We start from the raw sequence: 7,500 nt of genomic DNA, 5'->3' as shown, positions 1-7,500 counted from the left end.
CCACTGTTCCTCGCAGAGTTAAACAGTAGGGTTAACACCGCGACCCACTGCTACCACAGATCTCTTTTAGTTCCTCTACTTGCTTCGCATAGTGGCGAAAGAACACTCTGGAAGACTTCCAGCCAGTGTATGAACGGAGATGTTCAAAATCCATGCAATTAAAGAAATTTAAGAATGAGGCAACTTTCCTCGGATCGTGACCTGCGGGTGTATTGTCAGGATCCGCTCTGCGAATAAAATATGTGATTTTTGCTCTGAGTTGATTCAGAGATAAATTTGAGCCTGATGTTTCTCCCCTGAATAGTTGACCACCCTTGAAGTCTGAAGTTCTATGAAGATAGACCTTTAGGCATTCTACTGGACATAGAGATGCATCTTCTTTCAGAGGGCAGATTCTCCAGGGACCCCACCTGTTGGTGGGTAACTCATTCTTGGCGAGAAACGTAGGATCCGGAAACAGGTTCAGTTCTTCCCCATCCAGGAACTGAACACGACCTGCCTCTCTCGAGAGGCTACAATTTCACTAACCCTGGCCCCGGACGCGAGTGCAAATTAGGAAAATAACTTTTTGTGTCAAATCCTTTAACGCACATTCTTCATTGCTCAACAGAGAAGCGAAATGAAGAACTTGTCTAAAGACCATGAAATGGGCTTTGGAGGTGCTGAAGGTCTGAGCCTAGCACAGGCTTTCGGGACTTTATTAAAGATCTCGTTACCTAGGTCGACCTGGAAGGCATATAGAATGGGTCTTGTCAAAGCAGACTTACACGCTGAAATCGTGTTCGCTGCCAACCCTTGACCATGGAGGTGGGGAAAAAAGATAAGCAGAAGTCTGTCAAGATCTCCTGCGGAATCTTCGCCTTGACAAAAGGCCACCCATTTTCTCCAAGATGACTCATATTGCCTTCTAGTAGATTTGCATTTATATTCCTCAATGAAGTCTATACTGGCTTTCGAAATCCCGAAACGCTTTCTCACCGCTAGGGAGAGAAAATCATGAACTGCAGGGTCCGGGTTTTCTGTAATGAAGCGCAGACAGTTGACTTCTGGACTCGCTGGGTCAGAACTGGATCTGGTAGTGGTACAAACTTCAGCTACAGTTCCAATGCCAGGAGGAACCACACGCTGTTCGGCCACTTGTGGGCCACTATTGCCGCTACCCATTGAAGGATCTCAGTTTGTTGAGGACCCTCAACAGAAGGTTGTGAGGAGGGAACAGATAAATCTTGGACCATCTGTTCCAGTCGAGGGACATCGTGTCCACTGCTTCCGCTAAGGGGTCCTCGTACGGGGCACGTACAGGGGCAACTTCTTGTTGTCTTTCGTCGCAAAGAGGTCTATCTGCAGTTCTGGGACTGATTCAGAATGAAGGAGAATGATCCTGCGTCTAAGGACCATTCCGACTCTATCGGTGTGAACCTGGATAGAGCGTCCGCTGTCACATTGCGGACTCCTTGAAGGTGAACTGCCGACAGGTACCACTTCTTCTTTTCCGCCAATCGGAAGACGGCCAACATCACCTGGTTGAGAGGTGGTGACCTCGATCCTTGTCGATTCAAGTATCTTAAAACTACCTCGCTGTCTATTACCACTTTATGTGGAACGAATGACGCGGGGAGACTTTCTTTAAGGTAAGGAGCACTGCCCTAGCTTCTAGAAAGTTTTATGAGAAAGGTCTTGAATAGCCTGGACCAAGTCCCCTGGACTTTTTTCCGATGAGAGTGACCTCCCCATCCCTCCTTTGAGGCGTCTGAGTGAATCGTCACCGACGGGGGAGGTGGCTGAAGAAGAACCTGACTTCTTTAGATGTCTGGCTTGGGACCAAGGCCTGAGAAGAGTACTTAGCCGAAGCGGCTGGTCTTCTCAGATCTCTTCACACGTTTGATGCATAACTTCTCCAAACTCCGATTGCATCCTTTTAGCTGTGCTCTTAGCACTGGGTCTGTCACCGAAGCAAACTGGAGAGAGCGCAGTACTCTCTCCTGCTCGTGTCTTGATATCCTTTCGGAATCTTGAAGTCTCTTGACAGAACCCGCTATCTCCTTCCTTTTCTTCGCCTGGGGTGGAGAAACGGGTGTGACAAAAGGTCCCAGTGGATCTTAGCCACTGGAACTTTTGAGATGGAGAAAGTCGAGACTTTTTCTGTTGATCTTGAAGCCTAGGTACTCTAGGAACTGGATCACTGACTGGAAGCTTGCAAGCATTCTGTCTCGGATGCTGCCCACACCAACCAGTCGTCCAGGTAGGCTACTACCTGAATTCCCTTTAGGCGAAATTGTTTGAGAGCTACGCTCGCAAGCTTCGTAAAAATCCTTGGGGCTATGTTTAGCCCGAATGGCATGGCTCCGAAGGCGTATAGTCTTCGCTGTAGCCTGAACCCTAGGTAGGAGGAGAGTCGATGGCTAATTGGAATGTGCCAGTAGGCATCTGACAAGTCTATAGAGACGGAATATGCCCTCTTGGGCAGTAAGGTCCTTATGTGTTGCAGTGTTAGCATTTTGAATTTGCAATTCACTATGAACTTGTTAAGTGGCGACAAGTCCAGAATGACTCTGAGCTTTTCCGAGTCTTTCTTGGGAACACAAAACAGCCTCCCTTAGAAATTGATGGGCTTCACCCTTTTTCTCCAACCGTTCTTGAACGTACTCCTCCATAACGGGGGTGGAGTGTTGGAAAAAACCGAAGGTACGGGGGTGGAGTGCTGTACCAGCTCCCGCCCAATCCATTCTTGAGTAGGCTGTGGGCCCAGGGATCGAAGGTCCACCGATCCCGAAATTTCAGAAGTCTCCCTCCTACCGGTATCACCTCACTTGGACTGCCGTCCTGAGGTCTTGCCTTCCTGACCACGACCACCCCTGAATCCCCTTCCCCTTGAGGGGCGTCTAGACGAGCCTCTGGCTGCTCCTCTAGGCTTTGCTCGGAAGGAAGTAGACTGCCCTTCGAACGCTGGGGTGAATGCCGTGGACTGTGTCGACACGGCCTGGGGTACCCACTGAAAGGTGGTCGGGGTTTGTGCCACGATCTGGGGCACTGGGGGCAATGGCAATTGCAGTTGCTGTTGCTGTCTAAGAGGCTTGGCTGGCCGAGACGGTAGCCTAGTCCTCATAGTCTTCCTCTTTGGTTGAGGACCCTCATCCGGGGAAGACTTTCTTTTGATAGCCAGGTCCCACTTCTGGAGAAGGTTTCTATTTTCCAAGGTGGCTTTATCAAAAACTTCTTTGACCAAGTCGGTAGGGAAAAAGGTCTTTTCCCCAAATGTTGGAGGAGATTAGTTTCTTTAGCTCGTGCCTCACTGTAGCCGAGGTAAACACGAACTCCCTACAAGCTCTCCTTGCCTTGACGAAGCCATAAAGGTCCTTCGTCACTGTGGCCAGATGAGGCTTGGCCACTACCATGAACATTTCATGGACCTTGGGGTCACTTGCCATCGTCTCGAGAGTAGTCTGAAGAGACATTGAGGCAGTCAGTCTTTCTTTTGTATCGAGCTCACTTCGCAAAAGAAAGTCAGACAGCTTAGGGGGGTCCTTGCCGAACTGACGTCCGGCAATATCAGCCTCCAACTTTCCACTTAGAACGTAAGATGGACGTCCTTCCAATCTTTGTGGTCCATAGGCAGGGCCAGCGACAAGGGTTTACACTCCTCTAGGGAGGGGCAAGACTTGCCGGCCTCGATTGCTTTTAGTACAGCCAGAAACCCTTTCTGTAAAAAGGGGGGAAGGCTCTAGTAGGCGAGGACACAAAGGAAGGGAGCTTCCTATTCAATGCAGCTACCTTTGAGTTAGAGAAGCCCCTCTCTTTCATCGAAGATGAAAGTAGAGCTTGAGCCTTAGCATGGTCATCACTATGACCTCCTTCGGCTCTGCCTCCTCCTTTGAAGCTGGTTCCTTCCTCAGCCGGACATAACAGTCCGGATATGGTGCCTTGCTGGGCCAGAATTCCACCCTCCAGGGGAACTGAGCCCAGCATATCCGAGATGACGATCTTTCCAGTCGTCATCGACATGTGCTCAGCATACCTCCATGGGTTAGCATCCGAGCACAAAGGAAGGTCTTTCACATTGAGCTTTTCTGGGGCCCATGTGATTCTGCAAGGCACTGCATTCGCAGTTCCATTGCAGCCGCCTTCTCCTGATTCTCCTTCTGCATTTGTTGGATCATTCCAACAATAGAAGAGAGGGCCTGTCCCAGCTCTACTGGGAGACCGGCCGATGTAGAGGGACTTGAACTTCATCCTGGGCTTCTGCAAGGAGGTCTTCCTCCTGACGCCCGTCCACATCAGATATCCTGTCATTTAGCTGGATGTCTTGCATCGCGACCGCGACTTCAGCATCCACCTGGATCTGAACTTAGGGGATCTCCTCTTGAGGCTGGGGAATCACTGCCTCAGCTGATGCCTTAGGGAAAAGATACGCCCTCATCTTCTCACTTGGAAGATAAGGGCCAGAAGTGTACTTTTGGAAGCCCCTTACCCAGGTACGAAGCTTCTTCCTAGCTATTTAAATGTCTCATTAATCAGGTTAGTGCACACAGTACATACCTGAGGGTCCCAATACCGGAGATCATCCTTGGAGACAGCGTATGCTGCGTGTCTCCTACAAAACTCATGTCCGCAGAGGTTCTTGCTGCTGACATTGCAGAAAGCACTTCCCCACTTCGGAGTGTCCTTCTGTAAAGAGAAGAAATTTCCATGAGTATCAAGTGAACTATGTATCACTGGATATGCATAGTATAGCATAACAATTCATAAATGAAAGACACACACTTGTGTTTCCCTCACAACCCATTGTTGCAGCCTTCCAGATAATAAAATCAAAAATGGTTTATCTCTACTAGAGTAACCAATGCAAGGTTTCCATAGGAAACAGGTGGAGCTCACACCTAGGCAATGATTTTTAAAAATCCTGGATAATAGACGGGGAAGAACTCTGCTTCCTGTCTGAGGGCAACAGCAAAGGGCTGTGTAAGAAAACACAATAGTGTTAGAAGATACAGTGCTGTACCTAAACTTTTACTATAGTTTTCTTCTTACTGTATATGCTATACAGAAGAATACTAGTACAGTATAGGAGGATGTGTGCCGGCCTGCCTTTGCCGGCCGGCACACACCACAATTAGCTTTAAAGTATACTACTTAACAGCTATAGGGCGGCAGCCCTCTGGTTCAAATGCCTGTGCCGGCGGCAGCAGCTGCCGGCCAGCAACAGCCAGTGTTGGCCGGCAATGATTGCCGGCCAGCAACTACACAAGGTAGTACCCAGCTGCCGGCCACACTCTTGGTGACCGGCAGACAAGGACTGACATAAGCCGGCCGGCAAAGGTACAAGACCGATGCCAGCCGGCAGCAAAAGAACCAGAAGACTACCCCTGCCCGGCTGCCGGCCTCATAGGCCGGCAGCCGGCCTCATAGGCCGGCTGCCGGGACAGGTACAGCACTAGAAGAAAATAGAATGGATGCCGGGATAAGAGTGTACACAACCCCCCCAGCCCGGCAACCGAAAGAGTGCATATAAGGAAGGGGAGAAACTTAATTCAGGCTTCCTTGACCAATGCCGTCCGGCTCTGCCGGCAGGCATGGATGAGGGACCAAGAGAGGTCCGGGCAGCACTCGAAAACATAAGACCCTTGCCGTCCAGCGTCTCTGCCGGCCGGCAATGGGCTTAGTCAATCCAAATCCCAACCTATACTAGGTCCAGAAGTAGAATGACATATGGTACAGTAATACCCCTGCCGGCCAGCTCTGCCGGCCGGCAAGGTACAGTACAGTAATGGCTAGGCCATTACGGAGATAGAGGGGGAAGGGACAAGAGGGTCCTGCCAACCTTGCTTTAGTGACAGATCACCCGTAGCCAAGAACTCTGTCTTAGCCTAAGGGAGATCTAAGGGAAAGGGCCAGCGCAGTAGTATAATACCTGCCAGCTTCCAGAGCACCAAAGCAAGGAAGGCGTTGCAACTCCCAAGGGAAGATTTATCCTCCCCGAGAACAGCAACAGGACTTAGTCTGGTCGATCACACAAGAAGGAATCATAACTACAGAAACCTTCGACAGTGACCTAAGGGAGCTCAGCTCCCTTTGTAAGTGTTAGGTCAGCGAGGGAGACTCTGCCCCAAGCCAAACAACACGGACTCAGACTAAAAACTCTGTTGTTCTGACCCTCTTTGAACCAGACTCTGCTGGAACAGGAAGGTACAGTAACACCCTAGTATAGTTTTATCGAAAATAAATTCGGAAAAAACCACTTAGGGATAAGCCCAAGGCTTAAACAGAGGGAAAGGGATTGCATACCTTCTCCGAAGAAAAGAAAGCAACCGGGGAGTATGATAAAGTATACTAAGGCTCCATAAGCAATTAGCCTAGGCACCAAGAGAATCGATTACCTAATTCACCGAAACTCTCACGTATACAATCTTGGAAATATTCCACACAGTCTAACATGTATAAAATATAGCCTAAAGCTTCAATAAAATTTTAATTACACTCGGAAAAACCATAATCATGCATTAAGTACTAGGACCAAACGACTAGGCTACATGGCCTAGCGTAGGCCAGAATGGCGAATACTTCGCCAAATAATACTAAGCACGAAAGGAAATCCTATGTAAAGCTAAATAGCTAAATTTTATTAAGCAAAACAACCAGGAATGTCACTCTGACTAACTAATTTATACCTAGCGAGTGACAGTGTCCAGGACACCTCTGGTAGGCTACGGCTCTTGTATCAAAGATTAATCCTATTAATCAATCAAAATTTTACCAAGAGCCTACATTTATACATAACAGACACTATACTCAACTTATCCGAGGTCAACGAAGACGAAGAAGCCATGAAAAGCTGAATAAATCCAAGATTTGCGAGAAAAACAGGAAAAAACACCGAGTTGTTAAGCTACGCAAAAAGGAATACAGATGGCGCCAGGATTGGCGCCAGGCACGCATACGAATCGGGGGATAGGGAAGCCTTGGGAGCGGCTCCCCTTTTTTCTTTCCCGAATTCGTATCTCGTCAATCTCCCTCCTACGAGACGAATCTCTGTTCAGGTCGTAGATTGCCATGTGACGTGTCTAGAATACGTCCTCTGATATGTCGCGATATCCCTTTCACGAGGGATACTCGCTCCAGGAGTTAGAATTCTGGTACCTTAAGGTAAATTCTCTGGGAATATCGCCGTAGTTGTAATATACCCTAGGAAGCTACCCTATAGGAACTTCCATCAGGACGACATGGCTTGAGCCCAAAAAATATATATATATATATATATTTATATATATATATATATATATATATATATATATATATATTTATATATATATATATATATATATATATATAAATATATATATATATATATATATATATATATATATATATATATATATATATATATATATATATATATATATATATATATATATATATACAGACAGTGTATATGTGTGTGCGGGTATTCCCATGCTAAAAACATTGCTTTAAAACGTCCACTTCTCACATTAAAATAAGAATTGT

This window comes from Palaemon carinicauda, chromosome 6 (genome assembly GCF_036898095.1).
Source record: "Palaemon carinicauda isolate YSFRI2023 chromosome 6, ASM3689809v2, whole genome shotgun sequence".
NCBI lineage: Eukaryota > Metazoa > Arthropoda > Malacostraca > Decapoda > Palaemonidae > Palaemon > Palaemon carinicauda.
This window is presented reverse-complemented; position numbering follows the sequence as displayed.